The sequence below is a fragment of the Hemitrygon akajei genome, chromosome 6, assembly GCF_048418815.1.
Source record: "Hemitrygon akajei chromosome 6, sHemAka1.3, whole genome shotgun sequence".
NCBI classification, from domain to species: Eukaryota; Metazoa; Chordata; class Chondrichthyes; order Myliobatiformes; family Dasyatidae; genus Hemitrygon; species Hemitrygon akajei.
The window spans coordinates 168,042,287-168,062,542 of record NC_133129.1 but is presented as its reverse complement, the minus strand read 5'-3'; the positions used below and the strand labels follow the sequence as shown (position 1 = coordinate 168,062,542).

Genomic DNA, 20,256 nt, shown 5'->3' with positions numbered 1-20,256 from the left:
AAAGCCATTAATCTGCCTAGTTCCGTCGATCTGCACCAGACTCTGAGTAAAGAAGCTCCCCCTCCTGTTTCTCTTAAACCTTTCACCTTTTACCCTTAACCCCATGATCTCTAATTGTAGTCTCATTTAACCTCAGTGGAAAAAGCCTGCTTGCATTTACCTTATCTATACTCCTCAATGCTGTACACCTCTATCAACTCTCCCCTCAACCTTCTACATTCCAGGGAATAAAGTCCTAACCTATTCAGGCTTTCCCTATAACTCAGGTAAACAAGTCCTGTCCTGGCAACATCTCTGTAAATTTTCTCAGCACTTTCAATCTTACTTACATCTTTCCTGTGACCAAAACTGGACACTGTACTTCACATTAGGCCTAACCAACGTCCAATACAATTTCAACATAGCATCCCAACTTCTGAACTCAATATATTGATATATGAAGGTCAGTGTGCCAAAAACTTTCTTTGTGATCCTGTCTACCTGTGACACCATTTCAAGGAATTATGGATCTGTATTCCCAGATCCCTATGGTCTACTGCATTCTTCAGTGCGCTACTGCTCACCGTGTAAGATGCCCCAAAGCGCAACTCCTCACACTTGTCTGCATTAAATCCCATTTGCCATTTCTTAGCCTATATTTCCAGCTGGTCTAGATTCCACTGCAAGTTTTGATAGTCTTCCTCACTGTCCAGTACACCCCCAATTTTTTATTTTATTTATTGAGATACAGCACTGCCCTTCGAGTCAAGCCATACAACACTCCCAATTTAATCTGAGCCTAATGATGGCACAATTTTCAATGACCAATTACCCTACCAACTGGTACATCTTTGGACTGTGGGAGGAAACGGAAGCACCTGGGGGAAGCCCGTTCTGTCATGTGGAGAATGTATAAACTCCTTACAGGCAGCAGCAGGAATTGAATTTGCCCATACTGTAGTGTTGTGCTCACCACAACGCTACTGTGCTGCCTAAATCTTGGTGTTATCCACAAATTTGCTGATCCAGTTTACCACATTATCATTCAAATCTTTGATATGGATGACAAACAGCAATGGACTCAGCACTGATCCCTGTGGCACACCACCAGTCACAGGCCTGCAGTCAGAGAAGAAACCATCTACTTCTCTCTGGCTTCTCCCATGAGGCTAACGTCTAATCTAGTTTACTACCTCATTTCGAATGCCAAGCAGCTGAACCTTCCTGACCAACTTCCCATGTGGGATCTTGTCAAAAACCATGCTAATGTCCATGTAGACAACATTCACTGCCTGGCCTTCATCAACTTTCCTGGTAACTTCCTTGATAAAACTCTAAGATTAAAATTTATTAGATCATCATAGCATAATCCTTTTTTTCCAAAATGTAATCTAGTCCATCTACATTATATCATGTCCAAGGAAAGTTTTTCATCATTAGGAAGTCAAAATTGTACATACTGTGGTCTCAGTAACACTTTGCGTAATATTGGTAAGGCCTAGTTCCTCTTGTACACCAAGCCCCTTGAAATACCGTTTCTTCATATTGTTTGCTTTACTAATTACTTAATACAGCTGCACATTTACATGCTGTACTTTGAGTGCTATGTCACCTATACTTTGAGAAAAAACTCATACACTTTTTACTCAGGCACAGAGTTAACTGCACTTACATTTCATCTCCATTAATGGATCCCCCAATGAGAACTTACTCAATAAAGATGGTTTCAACCTACCTCCTCCCAATCTGATCAATGAGGCTCAAATTCGTATAATTTCCACAAAAGTGCTTTCACAGCAAAAACCATTGAAGAATACTAAAAAAAATATGCTAACTTTTGAATTAACACTGAAAAGGAAAAATGTAAATTAAACACACAAATTAAAAGAAATATATTTTGATTAATAGATGTAAACTATCTGAAATAGTCCCACTCCCCTGCATCTGTTCCCCTGTATTGAAGATTTGCTGAAGTTGCACCAGGTCTAACCCAATTGTGAGTTGGGCAGATATGCCAGCATTATTGCTGGGGAATGAAGGAAACTCGTGTAACACTACACATGATTCAAAGTAGGAACATGTTTGATTGGAGCAACCATCTGTGAGGATATTTGAGACTATGTTTATCTGCAAATGCTTTTTTTCAAATCTGTTTATACTGTATCCATTGATGCACTCACACTTACCTTCCTGGTTACATTCTCAAATCAAAAACTATTTCAAATGTACAATGATTTTTTGTCTACCTAATTGTGTATCTTGATTTGCTCTGTTGCCAGTCTGTAATAGTGGATTTTAGCATTTTCCTGACACCTGATGAATTGGAAGTGGCTTTCTTGTACAGTAGCTTTATTTCTGTTACAGTACTTTCTAACCCATTAGGACGGACTCAGTTTTGAAAGGTCTTAATGGGTACATCTCCAGTTTCCTCCCACATAGCAAGGGCATATGTATTAGGGTTAGTAAGTTGTGAGCATGTTATGTTGGTGTGGAAGTATAGCGACGTTTGCAGGTTGCCCTTGGACTGTTTTGATCATTGACAAAAAGATGCATTTTGCTTATGTTTTAACGTATAAGGGACAAATACAGTTTACCACTTAATCTTACAAGTTCTCTGAATAAGAACCTCAGCCTTTCATGTGTTATTACACATGGTTCAGGTATTGTGGATAAGGGAAAATCCTTGTGTAATGTTTTAGCGATGTCTTGAAAATGTGAATTTTTTTGCTTCTGCAAAGCAGTAGCTCATTATTAAAGGTTTAAGAATAGTATTTAGAAAATGTGAAATTAGTAACTTTAGTAAAATAGAAATAAAGAAGTTGTAATAGTTATTTAGCTCAGTCATTATTTTTTGTTTACAATTAATTTTGATGAATAGTCCTAAGTGTATTTTGACCCTATAATCCTTTATTTCCAGTCTTTTTCCTTTATTCAGTTATCTAATCTAAAATGAGTAATGACACAGGGAGCAATTTGAACCATACAGGAATTTGTCAGACTATTTAACTTCCATTAAAAGTAAATTTCTGACACCTCCCCTTGATCATACATGAGGACAATTATACTTTGTTGTAGCTCTTTGCTTTGGAATCTGAATTGCCAGAGGTGTATTGTTCAGTCCACATGATGGGGTCTTGACTCAAAACATTGATGGTCCATTTCTCTCCACAAATGCTGCCTGATCCACTAAGTTCCTCCAGCATTTTGTCTGTTAATATTGGTTCTTCCTTTTCAAATACCTCTTATCATTTCAATTTTTCTGTTTTATTTATGTTTTGAAATTGCATCAGATTTGAAGTAAGACCATAATACTATGACACAAACAAGAGAAAATCTTCAGATGCTTGAAATCTGAAACATCAACTGTACTCGTTTCCTAGCTGCTGAGTTCCTCCAGCATTTTATGTGTGTTGCCCATAATACCATAAGTCCATAAGATGTAGGAGCAGAATTAGGCTATTTGGCCCATTGAGTCTGCTTCGCCATTTCATTATGGCTGCTCTATTTTCCTTCTCAACTCCAATCTCCTGCTTTGTCCTGGTGTCCCTTCATGCCCTGACTAATCAAAAATCTATCTACCTCTTAAATATACCCAATGACTTGGCCTCCACAACCACTTGTAGCAACAAATTCCACAAATTCACCACTCTCTGGCTGAAGAAATCCCTCCTCATCTCAGTTCTAAGTGGACATCCCTCTATTCTGAGGCTGTATCCTCGGCCTTAGCATCCTCCACCTTAGGAAACATCCTCTCCACATCCGCTCTATCGTGGTCTTTCAACATTCAATAGGTTTCAATGAGGCCCTCCCTCATTCTTCTGAATTCCAGTGAGTATTAACTGGAGCCATCTAATGGTCCTCATATGACAAACCTTTCAATCCTGGAATCATTTTCATGAACCTCCTTTGAACCGTCTCCAATGTCAGTATGTCCTTTCTCAGATAAGGGGCACAGAAACTGCTCACAATACTTGAAGTGCTTTATAAAGCTTCAAGATTACATCTTGGCTTTTATATTCTAGTCCTCTTGAAATGAATGCCAACGTTACATTTGCCTTCCCCACCACTGATTCAACCTGCAAATTAACCTTTAGGGAATCCTGCACAAGGACTCCCAAGTCCCCCTGCACCTCAGATTTTTGAATAAGTACAGACTTATAACATTAATTATACTTTGGAGCATCTTCATTATCTCAAAGCATTGTCTGAAATTCAACTATTTGGATGCTTATTTAACAATAAAGGATTAAATTTGCTGCTAAAATAGTAGAGGGGGTCGAAGTATATACATAAATCAACAATTCAATTGTGTATGCAATTTAATTGTCATGGCTAAATTTGGAATTCAGTTGAGTATTTGGGCCACAGCCTTTCTAAGTTAGTCTCCAACTCAGTTAACAAGTTTAGATAAATCAGAATCACTGGCATATGTCATGAAATCTATTGTTTTTCAACAGCATTATATTGCAATGCATAATAATATAGACTATAAATTATAGTAAGTACTATATATAAAAGGAAGAAAGTCAAATAACGTAAGTAATGCCAAAAGAGAGGGGAAAATACTGTGGTAGATTTCATGAGTTCATGGTCCATTCAGTAATCTGATAGCAGAGTGGAAGAGACTGTTCCTGCAATGTTGAGTGTGTGTGTGTCTTCAGGCATGTCCTGGGTGATGGAGGTCCTTAATGATGGATGCTACCTTTGGAGGCATCACCTTTTGAAGGTGTCCTGGATGCTGAGGAGGCTAGTGGCCATGTTAGAGCTGGCTGAGTTTACAGCTTTCTGCAGCTTTCTCTGATCCTGTGCAGTGTCAACCCCCCCCCCCCCCCCACCCCTGGGATGAAATCAATTAAAATGCTCTCCATGGTACATCGGCAGAAATTTGCAAGCGTCTTTAGTGACATGCCAATTCTCCTCAAACTCCTAATGGAATATAGCTAGTGTCATGCCTTCTTTGTAATTGCATCAATATGTTAGGCCCAGGATAGATTTGTAGAGATGTTAACATCCAGGAACCTGAAACTATTTGCCCTTTCCACTTCTGATCCCTCTATGAGGACTGGTATATGTTCCCTCGACTTCCCCTTCCTGGCTCCCATAACCATTTCCTTGGTCATGCTGACATTGAATGCAAGGTTATTGCGGTGAGCCTACTCAACCAGCTGGTCTATCTCAATCCTGTACACCTCTTCTTCACCATCTGAAATTCTGCTGACAATAGCTGTGTCATTGGTGAACTTATAGATGCCATTTCATCTGTGCCTAGCCACACAGTTTGTAGGTATAGAGTCTGTGGAGCAGTGGGCTTGAGGTGTGTCAGTGTTGATTGTCAACAAGGTGGAAAAGTTATTTATGATCTACACAGACTGTTCTCTCCTGGTGAGGAAGTCAAGGATCCAGTTGCCTGTGATAAGAGATCTCAAAGATGAACAGAAAACAAATTGTTTGTAAGGCTACAAAGTAATTTTAAATTCATACTTTTACACTTCTCTATGGTGACTAGAAAGTAGCAGGTATAATGCCAGGAGTCCTTATTTATCCAATCTGTATATCTTCTGTTAGGTTAGACACATTGCAGTCATAGCCAAGAACTGATAAATGTCATCCAAGTGATGCAGAACAGCTTCAGTGGCTGGGTGCCCTGGGACAAGTGACCTTACAGCTGCAGTCTGAACATTCCTACTAACAGTGGAAGCTTTCACTACAGAATTTTATTAGTAATTAACTATTGTTCATTCCAATCAAAACAAAGGACACTAAATGGGATGCTTAATTCCTTCTTCTCCTAATACAGAGATGTCATACACTGTTGATTTTTTTACTTACTGGAATACAAGAAGGGAACATGCAGAGCCTCATTATCACTTTTATTCCATTTCCTACCCAGAATGCAATTGCATTGATAGACTTTTGGCTACCTGCCAGGCTGTACTCACGCAGACAGGGGCCCTTGAGACCGGTTCCTGACACTTAAACACTGCCGGCATTTCAAGGATGAAAAGTTATAGATAAATAGGGTAGAGAAGCAGGGACAGTTCATTTTTGTTGAAAATAAGCTGAAAGTCGAAATAGTATAGCGTTAGATGAAGTAAGTAGAGCGAAACCACTCCCAGTGGCCAAAGACTCTGTGACCAGAGGCATGGATTTAAAGTGAATGGCAAAACAATCAGGAAGTTTCTTCCCCATTCAGCACAATGAGTGATTGGAATTTGGAAATTAAAGCAAATTCTAGAGGTTATTTAAAATAGAATTTGATAACCATATGAAATGGAATAAATTACATGGAATCGCAAGTGAGTGGAACAAACTCACTTACTCGCTGAAAGAACCTGTACAAACCTGTTGGACTTTGTGTTTGTTCTGTATTATACTATTCCGTGATTTAGATCTTCATAGAATGGGTTCACGACTGGAAAGGAGAGGGCTAAAAGTTAAGGCTTTGGGTGAGGTAGGGTGTAGAGAATGTTAATCGAGGAAGCAATGATTTGGATGAAGATGAAGATCAAAACTGGTAGAGGTGAACAGCGGCATGATAATAAAGGAAAGCAATGCATAAATAGTAAGGGGGAAGAAGGAAGTTACCTAGTCTGTGAGAAATATGCAGAGAATAGGGGACTGGAAACTAGTTCTGCAATCTAAATTGGTGTTGCCTTTCAAATAACTCATGTGTTTACCTAGTCTTGACCATAGCCACAGCACATGTTATTTGCAGGAGAGCCACAACATTTTAAGGATCTGATGGAAGTAATTAGATTTGTATTTTCAGTTGTTAGTGACTGTTTCAAAGTCTGAACTTACTATTGTAGATTGTACAATAGATTTTTTAAGTTAGAAGAGATGATTTGCTAAATATTGAAAATTAAATTGGGTTTCAATTAAGAATAGAATCTTAACAGTGAGATTTATGAAGATCAAGCACCACTGTCTTAAAAGTAGAAGTACAATGGAAATTGTGACTAGTTGACTTTGTATTTAAGATTTATTGTATGATTTGTAATAACAAATTAAAACATTTTGTAGCTTTACATTTAAATTCTATATTCTGTACATTTTATTTAGAACAAATCTGTATGTTGTCATGCAATCTTTGTTGGAAGTCTTGATAAGCTAAAGCTTTCACAAATGACATTTTCAAAATGTATCTCATCCTCTTTCCATTATTTTATCTCAGAATCTCTTTCTCTACCCAGATGTAATTCAATATGTCTCATTGTTATATTAAGGTCAGGGATGTGGCCTTACTGTAGCAAAAACTGTAATACATTCAAAACATTTGATTTTTGCACACTTATCATTTTTCCTTGTAAACTAAGTGTCAAGTGTAAGTGTTGAGAAACTGTTGCTATGGCAATGTTACCAAGACTCATCCTAATTGGTTAGGATAATGTGAGAAGAAGCTTAAGAATTTAATATGTACTTTACACAAAGTGATTGATTTGAACAACATGCTTCATCTTGAACTACATATGACCTGTGCTTACAATGCATAAATAAATGTTCAAAATTCAGCACAGGTTTAGGAATTGTAATATTCCACACAGGTCAGATCGATGCAGTGTGAGAAACAATGTGGTAGATAAAACATAAAATCTCTCAAATACAGTACTCTCCAAGTCTTGGGCACCATAGAATTTTTTAAAATATAAATTTTGTTTTAGATGTTTAGTTTTTTTTCCTTCTACATTAGTGTGTCAGTAAAAAAGAACAAATGTTAAATATACAAACATTCATTTTCAAAACAAATAAATATTAGAGAACTTTTTGTATTTCAAAGTAGCATATTAACTAAAAGACCACTTTTCAAACAAATGCTATATTATGCACTATATAACCTAGTGCATAATTAAACAAAGATAACAAACATGATGCTAATGATCAATGGTATAATAAATTGAATGAACTAAAGTGATTAACTGAAAGAGAAATGGGTGTAGAAGGAATCAAGCTGGGCGAAGGACAGCCAAGTTAAAAGGTGATGGTGTTGCAGATGTGACAGTTTAACTTTCAAATCATCAGTTCTTACACCATGGTAAGAGTGATCATAGTAACAAATTACAAGGCGGTCATCCTGCATCATCAAGGTCTCTCTCCAGCAGAAATTTTGTGACAGACAGGCGTTTTAAGATATGCTGTCCAAGCTCTTCTGAAGAACCACAAAGAAACGGGCAAGTTTGAGGACCAAAAATGCAGTGGTTGGCCACGGAAACTGAGTGCAGGAGATGATAGAAAAATTAAACTGACGTCCCTTCTAAATCAGAAGGTCCAGCACTTCCATCAACTCCAAACTCACAAAAACCACTGAAACCCAACTATACCCCCTCTACAGTCTTGTCAGAAGTTGTCTTCATGGAAGAGTTGCTGCCAAGAAGCCATTAACATTGTATAGATGCCGTTGTTATATAGGTCTGTATTCCAACCTATTTTCAACAAGATTTAATAGCTGCAGGGTAAATAACCTCCTTAGAATATGTGGACAAAATAATTATGATACCCATGATTTTAACAGAACTCCTTGCTCTGCTAGAGGGAGGAACATAAGGAATGCCTGCTTGAGTTTTCAAAGGTGTGCATATTTGTTACATATTTGCTGGGTTTCAGAAATTGTTTTCAGACTTTTAAAATTATGCACAGACATTTGTAATTATGAATAGACTACTATCTCTGCCAAAGCAGTGAGCTAATGAGCCTGTGCATCACAGGGCAACTAATGAAAATGGATTGGATGTGCATGACCAATCATTGCATGAAATGGAGGTGGAGGTAGAGGGTTGGCTGGGAGGAGATGAGGGCTTTACACATGAACAAATGTGTCTTCCCCATGTATTTCCTACTTCCATGGCAACTATAGAGATGGCAGAGATTCTGTGTGACTCCTGTTGAGAATCATTTAGTCCCGTTTTAATACAGCAGTCACAAAGAATTACCCCTCCCCAATTATTTTTAAAAGGGAAATCACTAAAAGGTGTATGTTGTGTTGGGGGGATTGGCAGTGGTGTACAGGAGAGATGGACACTTTTATTGATCCCAAAGGAATTTACAGTGTCACAGATATGAATATTAGAAGAGAAGGAGAAAGAATAAAAAATAAGTTACCACAAGCTGTCTAACAAGAGAGCATCATCACTTCCCCAGCTATAGGTTGATTCATTATAGAGCCTAATGGCCAAGGGTAAGAATGACCTCATATGGCGCTCTGTGGAGAGGTTCAGTTGCTTTAGCCTATTTCTAAACATGCTCCTCTGTTCAACAAAGGTGACATTCTCTAGAATTTCCAGGATTTTCTGGGGGGGTGGGGTCCATTGTTCTACCACAACCTCCAGTGGGTCCAGTTTGACTCCTATAACCGAGACAGGCTTTCTAATCAGTTGGTTGAGCCTGTTGGCATCACCTGTATTGATGCCATTGCCCCAGCACACCGTTGCATAGAAGATTGTACTGACAACAATAGACTGGTAGAACATGTGAAGGAGAGGTCTGCGTATGCCAAAGACCTCAGTCTTCTCAGGAAGTAGAGCCAACTTTTCCCTTTCTTGTACACAGCCCGTGTTGGTGCTCCACTCAAGTCTGTTATCAAGGTGCACCCCCAGGTACTTGTAGGTCCTCACCACATCCACGACCTCAACATTAATAGTTACATGGAGCAATGCAAGCTTGGTCTTCCTAAAGTCCATCACCATCTCCTTTGTCTTACTGATGTTGAGAAGCTATCCTCCCACTATGCTCTGGTTGTAAATGCTGCACCCATTCACCAAATAAACAAAGTAGTCTAGACATTACTGTTTAGTTAATACTGGTTAAGAAAACTTTGTTACCTTGGAAGTGGAAGTCATTCATATTTGATGCATGAAATGGGTGCAGTGTTTAGTGCCTGTGCCCTGATTAGGAGGCTTTAAAACACTAAAATTATGAAAAAAGAAACCTTCAAAAATACTGTATATTGGGTGGCTTTAATCCTGATTTCTGTCATCAGAATCTACACAGCTTGCAGTGATCTTTGGTATTAGGGATCTTAGGATGTGGGTCTTGAGCTTAAAGAATTTTTCTCTGGGTGGGCACAGTACCACTAACATAAAAGGCTGGAGGAAGGGAAAACAAGGGGAAGGGGAGAACCATATCTTTAGTGTACATGGCCATGCGTGACTTTGAAAGTCTGCAATAACCTCTGACATCCTGCAACTATATAATAAAAATACAACAGTGAAAACTTAGACAGGCAATAGTTTGCACTCAGGATTTTGCAATAAAACAGGATCTTCTACACAGTCTCTGATGGTTTCAACAATCAGCTCTTAAAGATACATTCCTCCTGGCTGACAGACTCCAGCTACAAGCTATGTCTGTCATGTACAGAAAGACAGTTTCCAGGTTCATTCAACATGGATGTGCTCATCAGGGGGATACATGGCAGGAAGGAGGTCCTGTGTACCAGCAGGACCAGGAGAGCAGTAAATGTCACCATCGGAAGATCCTGGCAGGAAACAACTCCAGCTGTGAGAGTCACATGTCATTCCAGCAATGCAGAAATAAATGTAATGTCCTCACAGGATATGCTGGTGTGAAGCTGTGCATAATTGAAAACAGCCATACCTGGGAATGCCAACTCCCAGCAACACAGACCTCTCAGTACTTTTCCCATCTCTGTTACCTGCAACTTAGTCCCTCACCTGCCCATTAACCACCCTTAGATTCTATTTGCCATCTCCATATACTGTGAGGAAATTTACAATAGTCAATTAACCGACCTTAAGGAAGGAAGAGTACAGAAGAATTCACTCATTCACAGGGATGACACACTTAACAAAAAACAACATTTGAATGAACCCAAGTGGTTGTAGCTGTGAGGCAGTAGCACTAATTGCTGTACCACAGTTCTGCTTGTTGCTTTGTGACTGTTCAACAATGACTATCAGACAGTCAGAATGGAAATGAGTTTTGTGTGAATCACAGACCACTTGGTGCATGTCTTACATGAATGTTGAACCAACACTGTATGTGACATACCCAGTCCAGTTTCCTGATGGATACTATTTCACATGGAAATGATTGCCAATGCTATTAGAGTCATAGAGTACCACACCACAACACAGGTTCTTCGACCCATCTAGTCAGTGTCAAGCTGCTTAGTCCCATTGACCTGCACCTGGACCGTAGCCTTCCATACCTCTCCCATCTATGTATTTATCCAAACTTTGCTTAAATGTTGCATCCACTACTTCCAATGGCAGAAAGATGAGAAAATGCAGATACTGGAAATCCAAGCAACATGCACAAAATGCTAGAGGAACTCAGCAGGCCAGGCAGCATCAATGGAAAAGAATAAACAGTTAATGTTTTGAGCAGAGGCCCTTCATCAATGCTGGAAAAAAAGCTAAGAAGTTAGACGAAGAAAGTAGGGGGAGGGAAGGAAGAAGTCCAAGGTGATAGGTGTAAGCAGGAGAGGAGGAGGGGTGAAGTAAAGAGCTGGGAGGTTGATAGGTGAAAGAGATAAAGGGCTGGAGAAGGGGGAATCTGATAGGAGAAGGTGGAAGACTATTGACAATAGGTGGGGGATGAGCACCAGAGGGAGTTGATGGGCAGGGAAGGAAATAAGGTGAGAGAGGGAAATTTGAATGGAAGTTGTGAAGGTGGGGAAGCAATTACTGGAAGTTTGAGAAATCAGTGTTCATGCCATCAGGTTGGAGGCTACCCAAACAGAATATAAAGTGTTGTAATGGCAGCTTGTTTCACTCGCACCACCTTCTAAGTGAAGCTCCCATTAAATATTTCACGTTTCACCTCTAGCTCAAGTCTCACCCATTTTCACTGGAAAAAGTCTGATGCATTTACTTATCTATACCCCTCATAAATGTGTATACCTCTATCAAATTGCTCCTCATCCCTCTAAGCTCAAGACATTTCTAACCTATTCAACCTTTCCTTATAACTCAGGTCCTCAAGTCCCAGCAATGCCCTTGTTAATTATCTCTGTACTCTTTCAATCTTATTGACATCTTTCTTGTATGTATGTGACCAGAAATGCACACAATATTACTCCAGATTAATCAGTTTTCAAATGATTCATGAATGAGAAACAGATACTGGCCCACCCAGTTTCTAGGCAATTGTTATTTGTAATTGCTTTAGTAATTAAAGACGTAACTTTATATTGTGGCTCTCACATCTCAAACTATCCAAAGAATTGTAAAACAAATGAAGTAGTATTTGAAATATAACCTGTATTGTAATTACGATGAAACACTACACTATTTTCAGATTAAAAAGATAGTTTGCATGTAATTCAAAGAGTAACCTAATATGCAATTGAAAATGAGAAAGTTGCATGTACAGAATATGCTGATCTGAAAATTACCACAAGCAATTTAAATGCCAGTGGAACTAGTTGTTATTTTAATAGGAATGTTATAACATTATTGTGATAAATGATCACACTAAGTCAAGGATCAGCTTTATTCACCATATACAGAGCCTATAGAAAGTATTCACCCCACCTTGAAAGTTTTCATGTTTTATTGTTTTACAACATTGAATCACAGTAGATTTATTTTTGCTTTTTTTGGCACTCATCAACAGTAAAAGTTTCTTTGGTGTCAAAGTGAAAACAGAGCCGTCTACAAAATCATCTAAATTAATTACAAAAATAGAACATAAAATAATTAATTGCATAAGTATTCACACCCTTTAATATGACACAGTAAATCATCACTGGTGCAGTCAACTTGTTTCAATTGATTGTAGTAAAAATACATCTGTATTTGGAAGGTCCAACAAACAACACTCTGGGGTGCGTAGGTGTTGTCCTCATTATGAAACAGTTGAACACATTCTTTTACAATGTGAGACGTATAATGTTGGAAGAAAGCAAATGCAGGCTGCACTACTTTGGGGGTCGACAATTTTCATTTAAGAAGTTTACTAAATTATAGAAGTGACTTTTATTTAAGTCACAATATTGTCTTTCATTATTTAAAATCTCTGGGGCTTTTTGGGGTAATTTAGTTTTCAGTTGATAAAGAACTAGTAGTGGTTTTATTTTCCAACTCTACACCACACTCCAGTCCAGTTGGTGGCAGTAATGCACTTTAAATTGGACTGCCAACTGCCATTAAAAATCATAAGAAGAAGAAGTAGAAGGTGGTCCAACTACTGGTGAGTCAGTATCCTGGCAAAAACTACACCATGAAGATAAAAGAACACTCCAAGCAACTCTGCAAAAAGGTTATTGAAAAGCACAAGTCAGAAGATGGATACAAGAAAATTTCCAAGTCACTGAATATCCCTTGGAGTGCAGTTAAGTCAATCATCAATAAATGGAAATAAATATGGCACAGCTGTAAATCTGCCTACAGCAGGCCATCCTCAAAAAACCAAGTGACCTCACAAGAAGGGGACTAGTGAGGGAGACCACTGCGAGACCTTTGACAACTCTGGAGGAGTTACAGACTTCATTGGCTGAGATGGGAGACTGCGCATACAACTGTTGCCTGGTGCCTCACCAGTCTCAGCTTTATGGGAGAGTGGCAAAGAGAAAGCCGCTGTTAAAAAAAAAACTCACATGAAATCTTGGCTAAAGTTTGCCAGAGGGCATGTGGAAGACTTTGAAGAAGGTTCTATGGTCTGATGAAACCAAAATTGAGCTTTTTGGTGTGAGCCAAACACAGAACATCATCAAAAACTCACCATCCCTATCATAAAGCATGGTGGTGACTGTAGGATGCTGTCAGGATACTTCACTGCAGTGGGCCCTGGAAGGCTTGTGAAGGTAGAGGGTAAAATGAATGCAGCAAAATACAGGGAAATTCTGGAGGAAAACCTGATGCAGTCTGCAAGAGAATGGTGACTTGGGAGAAGATTTGTTTTCCAGCAGGACAACAACCCAAGCATAAAACCAAAACTACACAGGAATGGCTTAAAAGCAATAAAGTTCATGTCCTGGATTGGCCAAGTCAGAGTCCAGACTTCAATCCAATTGAGAATTTCCGGCTGGACTTGAAAAGAATTGTTCACACTCAATCCCTGTGCAATCTGATAGTGTTTGAGCAGGTTTGTAAAGAAGAATGGGGGAAAAATTGCAGTGTCAGAATGTGAAGTCAGAGGCAATATTTTTGTGTTATAGTTCTCTTATTAAGGATATATTACCAACTGATAAAATGAATCATGGTTGTGTTGGAAGGGATATTAAACTTGGAGATGTTTGGGGAATGATTATGAAAATGGTGGGGGTAATTCATAGGGCTAATAATATTACAGTATTGATTAAAGAAGGTAACACCATTGTTACTGAAGTAGAGAAGGTTGAGTTGCTGGCTCAGTCATTTGCTGCAATTCATAATCAGGATAATTTAAGTGAAGAGGCTAAACAATGGAGGGAAAAGGCTCCAAGTGAATACACTGATGTGTTGGAAGCCAGCTGTAGCAATGATAGTATTAGTGATGAGAGTTTTCTTTGTGTGAATTTAAGAAAGCTATTAATAGTACAGGTCAGACAGCTCCAGGAAAGGATGATATATGTTATTGTATGTTTAAACATGTGGCTGACAAATTTCTTGAGATAATATTAAAATTTTTGAATCATATTTGGAGATTAGGTCATCTTCCATCCTCATGGAAAATGGCAGTGGTAGTGCCTATTCTAAAACCTGGGAAACCACCATTGGTTCCTTCTAGTGGTAAACCAATATCATTAATGTCCTATTTATGGAAACTTATGGAACATATGGTAATAGAGCAGTTGAATTATATTTTGGAAAAAAGAGGTGATATAACATTTTAACTGAGCTGATTTGAGAAGGATAGAATGACATTGAATTCAGTTTTATGTCTGGAAGATGATATTAGGAAAGCACAGGCAAATAAATCAATAAATAAATAAAAGCAGTTCTTTTTGATATTGAAAAAGCATATGATATGTTATGGGAGAGAAGGTCTTTTGATTACAGCAATTAGAACTGAGAGGAAGGCGACATAATTTTTTTCTTAAGTTTTTTATTTGGATGGTCTGTTGTGTAGGTAAGGTGTATTTGGGCTCCTATGATTTAGAGAATGAGACCCAGAAGGCAGTATTTGTAGCTCTTTATTGTTTAATATTATGATTAATGATATTTTCTATGAGATTGGTATTGGGGTAGGTATATCATTTTTTGGAGATGATTGAGCTTTACAGATCAGAGGGAGAAATTTCAATGTAACTGTATATAGGATGCAAATAGCAATTAATAAGGTTGAACAGTGGGCAAATAGATGGAGTTTTAAGCTTTCAGTAGCTAAAACACAAGTTATGAGGATCAATAGACCTACACTTGATATGAAATTATATGGCCAAACTCTTGTAGAAGTGTCAGTGGTAAGATTACTCAGCATGTGCTGAATGATAAACTGATATGGAAGCACCATATTAGTAAAATAATTGATAAATGTGAAGTGACATTAAATATCCTTAGGTATCTATGTGGGTATTCTTAGGGTGCTATATGAATGTCTCTGTTGACCTTTTATATTTGTTTAATTAGATCTGTACTTGATTATGGCTGTATGGCTTATGGATCACCTTCATCTTCAAATTTAAAATGTTTGGATGCGATACAAACACAGGCCTTAAGACTGTTGTGCAGTAAGGTAGTCTCCTGTTTCGGCTTTACTGGTTGAAATGGGACAATTACTCTTACAATTATGGAAGTTGAAGTTGATGTCAACATACTGGATTAATTTGAGTGAGATGGTTACCCTGTTGAAAGTATGTTGGAAGACTGTTAGGGACATCACAAGAAGAGTGTTTTTAGTTTTGAGAGTCTGGGTTCTTATCAGGCTCGGAATATGGGTTTGCTGGATTACATAATATGTCCCACTGTATTATTTTTTAGTAACCCCACTTTGTTTTTTTCCAATGGTTTTAGTTGATTTTAGGTTGCATGATTCAATGAAGTCTGAGGATCCTGATATGCCTGAGAGTTTTATAGTTCATCAATATGTTAAGGAAATTACTGTGATATGGACTGCCAACACAGATGCCTTGTGCAGGAAGGCACAGAGTCGACTGTACTTCCTTAGAAGGTTGGCGTCATTCAATGTTTGTAGTGAGATGCTGAAGATGTTCTATAGGTCAGTTGTGGAGAGCGCCCTCTTCTTTGTGGTGGCGTGTTGGGGAGGCAGCATTAAGAGGAGGGACGCCTCACGTCTTAATAAGCTGGTAAGGAAGGCGGGCTCTGTCGTGGGCACAGAACTGGAGAGTATGACATCGGTAGCAGAGCAAAGGGCGCTGAGTAGGCTACGGTCAATCATGGAAAATCCTCAGACAGGATGAAGAGATCATTACTCCCCAATGCCATTCGGCTTTACAATTCAACCGCCAGGGGTAAGATATGTTAAAGTGCCGGGGTTAGGACTGAGCTTAAGTTACCATTCAATGTATTTTAGTAAACTATTTAAGAACTTTTTAAAAGCTATTTATTAATGCTTTTTGAGAGGGTGATTTTAGATGCATATCATATTTATACTGAGTTAAGTATTGTTTGTAATTAGTTTTGCTACAATAAGTGTATGGGACATTGGAAAAAATGTTGAATTTCCCCATGGGGATGAATAAAGTATCTATCTATCTATGTTAACCATTTTTACTGATGAATCAAAAATTTTTTTATCTGAGAATGTTGGTGTGGCTGTTTCTGTGCCTGAATTACAGTTAACAAGAAAGAAACATCTTACTAACCATCTATCAGTATATATACTGCAGAATTGGTTGCCATTATTTTGGGCTTACAGTGAGTGGAGGAAATTTGTTCTTGCAAAGTTGTAATTTGTTCAGATTCTTTTTCAGTTTTGACTAGTCCTAAAACAGATCATTCTAGCAGTAGGTCAAACTTACTGCTGGAAGCTCTTCAAACTTTGTTTCATATTCAAAGTATTGGTTTACATGTCTACTTATTATGGGTTCCTGCACATAAAGGTGTTGAGGGGAATGAGCTGGTTGATTGTTTGGCCAAAAAAAGCTGTTCAAATTTCTACTGTGGATATAGACCTTCCAGTCAGCTAAGGAATTGATGAGGCTAAGAATTAGGGGATTATGGCAAGACGTGATAATGGGCATAAGGGGAGACACCTTTGCAGAATACATACAACCGTTGAATTTTTGAGATAAGGGGGTAAATCAAGAAGGGAAGGAATTATATTGACTGGACTTAGAACTGGGCATACCATGCTTAATTATACCTTATATCTTGTTGGAAAATATCACTCTGGGGTGTGTAGGTATTGTCATCATTATGAAGCAGTTTAACACGTTCTTTTACAATGTGAAGCATGTAAGATTGAAAGAAACCAAATTAAGGCTGCACTACTATCTTTGGGGGCTGATAAGTTTTCATTTAAAAACTTTAAGTTATGGAAGTGACTTTAATTTAGTTCACATATTGTCTTTTTTATTTACAATCTATAGGGAATTTAGGAGTAATTTAGTTTTAATTTCATAAAGAACTAGTAAGGGTTTTATTTCCCAACTCTACACCACATTCCAAATCATTTGGTGGCAGTAATGCACCTGTAAGTTGGATTGCCAACCACCATTAAAAGTCAGAAGAGGAAGTATGGTAGGCAAAGTCAGAAATTGTTCTGCCAGGTGCATGAAACTTAATTTTGAAATATGAATCATGTTCTTAGAATGCAAGATTGCATGGTGCAAGATAAATTTAAGCACAGATCAGCAGTCTTAGTTTTGATTCAGAAAGACATAAGAACTTATGGGCAACACAGTAGTTTAGTGGTTAGCGTTACGCTGTTAGAACACCAGCGACCCAGATACATTTCCCATCACAGTCAGTAAGGAGCTTGTACATCCTCCCCATAGATTGTGTGGGTTTCCTCTGGGTACTCCGGTTTCCTCTCACATTCTAAAGACATATGGATTAGTAGGTTGATTGGTCACATGGGTGTAATTGGGCAGCGTGGGCAGCCTGGGCTTATTGGGCTGGAAGGGCCCGTTACTGTGCTGCTTCTCCAAACAACAAATAAATAATTAACTCACCAGAAGACGTAAGTCTTTATATAATAGAAACTCCTGTTGATACAAAAAGGAGAATAAACAAAATAAAAAAAATCAAAACCCCTGTACGCTCAAAGATCAAAACTCCTCGTGTAGTAATATCACTCAAGACAGAGAGGGTACACCTCACCCTTACCACAGACGCAATAAAGAAATCCTTTTCAGATTCTCTACCATTCATTAAAGCATTGCCTTTGAATGGTAGTTTTACGCTCAGCCAAACCAAAGTGTGAACCTTAAACCTTTCTTCCAGGTTTATTATCACCGGCATGTGTCATGAAATTTGTTAACTTAGCAGCAGCAGTTCAATGCAATACATAATCTAGAAGAAAAAAACCAAAATAAATTGTTATTATTATTATTAATAATAACAACAACAACAACAACAATAATAATAATAATAATAAAATAAATTAATTTAGAAAGTGAGGTAGTATCCGAGGGTTCAATGTCCATTTAGGAATCGGATGGCAGAGGGAAAGAAGCTGTTCCTGAATCGCTGAGTGTGTGCCTTCTTTTAAGTGTGTGCACTTATTTTGGGATCAGTTGTTTTGCCTTACACATTTGCTTATGAATGTTATGTTAAATTGTTGGCACCCAACAAGGTAGTGCCTCCCTAATTAAATAGCACAGCAAAATGTGCAGATTTTCGTATCAATCAATGCATCCTTTATTTAAATTTCAAACATCTGTAACCAAAGAGGCAAGAATTAAAATCCTGATTTTTACTCATAGAAGTTGTTTTCATCGGTAACAAAAAGATATCTAAAATTTAAACCATGAGAACTCCCAAGAGAGGGGAAAAAAAACAAATTGTTGGTTATGTTCCTAAAATTGGGAAAACAAAGATATGACAAGATGTGAATCAAAGTCAGAAAATTAAAAATCTGAGTTCTAAGAATGAGTATCTTGATATCATACAAGTGGATAGCTGGAGCAGTATTTATTGGGCCAGAGCTTGTCTGAAAGTGGCAGGTGTGATCCACTGAATCCCACACACTTGGGCCAAATATAGAGAGCCTATCCCACCAGTCCACTATCAAAATCCAGCAGTGTGAATGATGTCTATGTCACAAGCAGTGCAACACACATGTTCTATCGCTGGAATGAAGCAGTCACCACGTAAGAAATCCACATTCACACAGCACAGAAACAGATCCTTCAGCCCCATTAGTCAATGCTGACCAAGATTCTCATCTAAGCTAGTCCCATTTTTTTCTCTTTTGGCTCATATCATTCTAAATCTTTCGTACATATACCTCCCCAAATACTTCTAAATGTAGTTAATGATCTGCCTCAAACACATACTTTGGTAGTTCATTCCATATTTTGGCCATCCTCTGGATCCTGCTAAATTTCTCCTGTTAGCTAAAACATATGCCCTCTAGTTCTTGATTTCCCATCTCTGGGAAAGAACTGCGCACATTCATTCTATCAATGCGCATTGTGATATGCTAAACTGAAGTGAACAATTTTAAAATATTAGTCATTATTTAAAAAAAGGAATTGAAATATATTTCCATTATATGCACTACATTATTACTATTTGTGATTTCCGATTCCAACTGTAAGATGGATCCGGTGACATAACCAGAATTTAATCCTGGATAACGTGACATTTTTAAAACATTATATTAGACACTTGAAATAATTAACAGGATTGAACATCTAAAACAGTTCCTTAAATTTACTAATATTAGGCACTTAAACTAATATGTTCAGTACGATCAGTATACCAGTGTGTCATCATGATGTAATTTTAAATAATTCCATGAACTGTACAAGCTTTGAGTGATGTTTTAAGATCTGAACATTTTTAAACAGATGAACTGAATAAAGCACCCTTTATTTTAATATACTTAAACAGGATGTAAAATGTTTTGTGTATACACTGTTAAAATGCTACACCAATGCAAGGAGTTATCTAAACAATTACATTCCTCCAGAATTCAGTTGTAACTAAATATTAAGAATTCTGCTTAAAGACAGTGTTACTAAGAATATATCAGCCATTAGCTTATGAGCATGAAATGAAAAAACAACTTGCATTCCAAATATTCTGGGTCAGCATGGTGAATTATTAGTATTTTCTTTATTTAGACATATAAATCTTATCTGTTCATAGTAAATAAACAGGTGACAAGTAACCATACAATAGTGTTTGATGGCTCATAAATAATATTATAAATTGTTAATGATATTATAAATTAGTTGGTTTTAATATTTTCTTAATCCCATTAGAA

The 20,256-nt window shown here is 37.8% G+C and overlaps 1 protein-coding gene across 4 annotated transcripts in view; it reads left to right on the top strand.

The window, feature by feature from the left end:
* Window positions 1-20,256, top strand: part of gas2a (growth arrest-specific 2a) — a 170,569-nt gene that overhangs the window by 140,091 nt on the left and 10,222 nt on the right. The gene's annotated exons all lie outside the window — the stretch shown is intronic.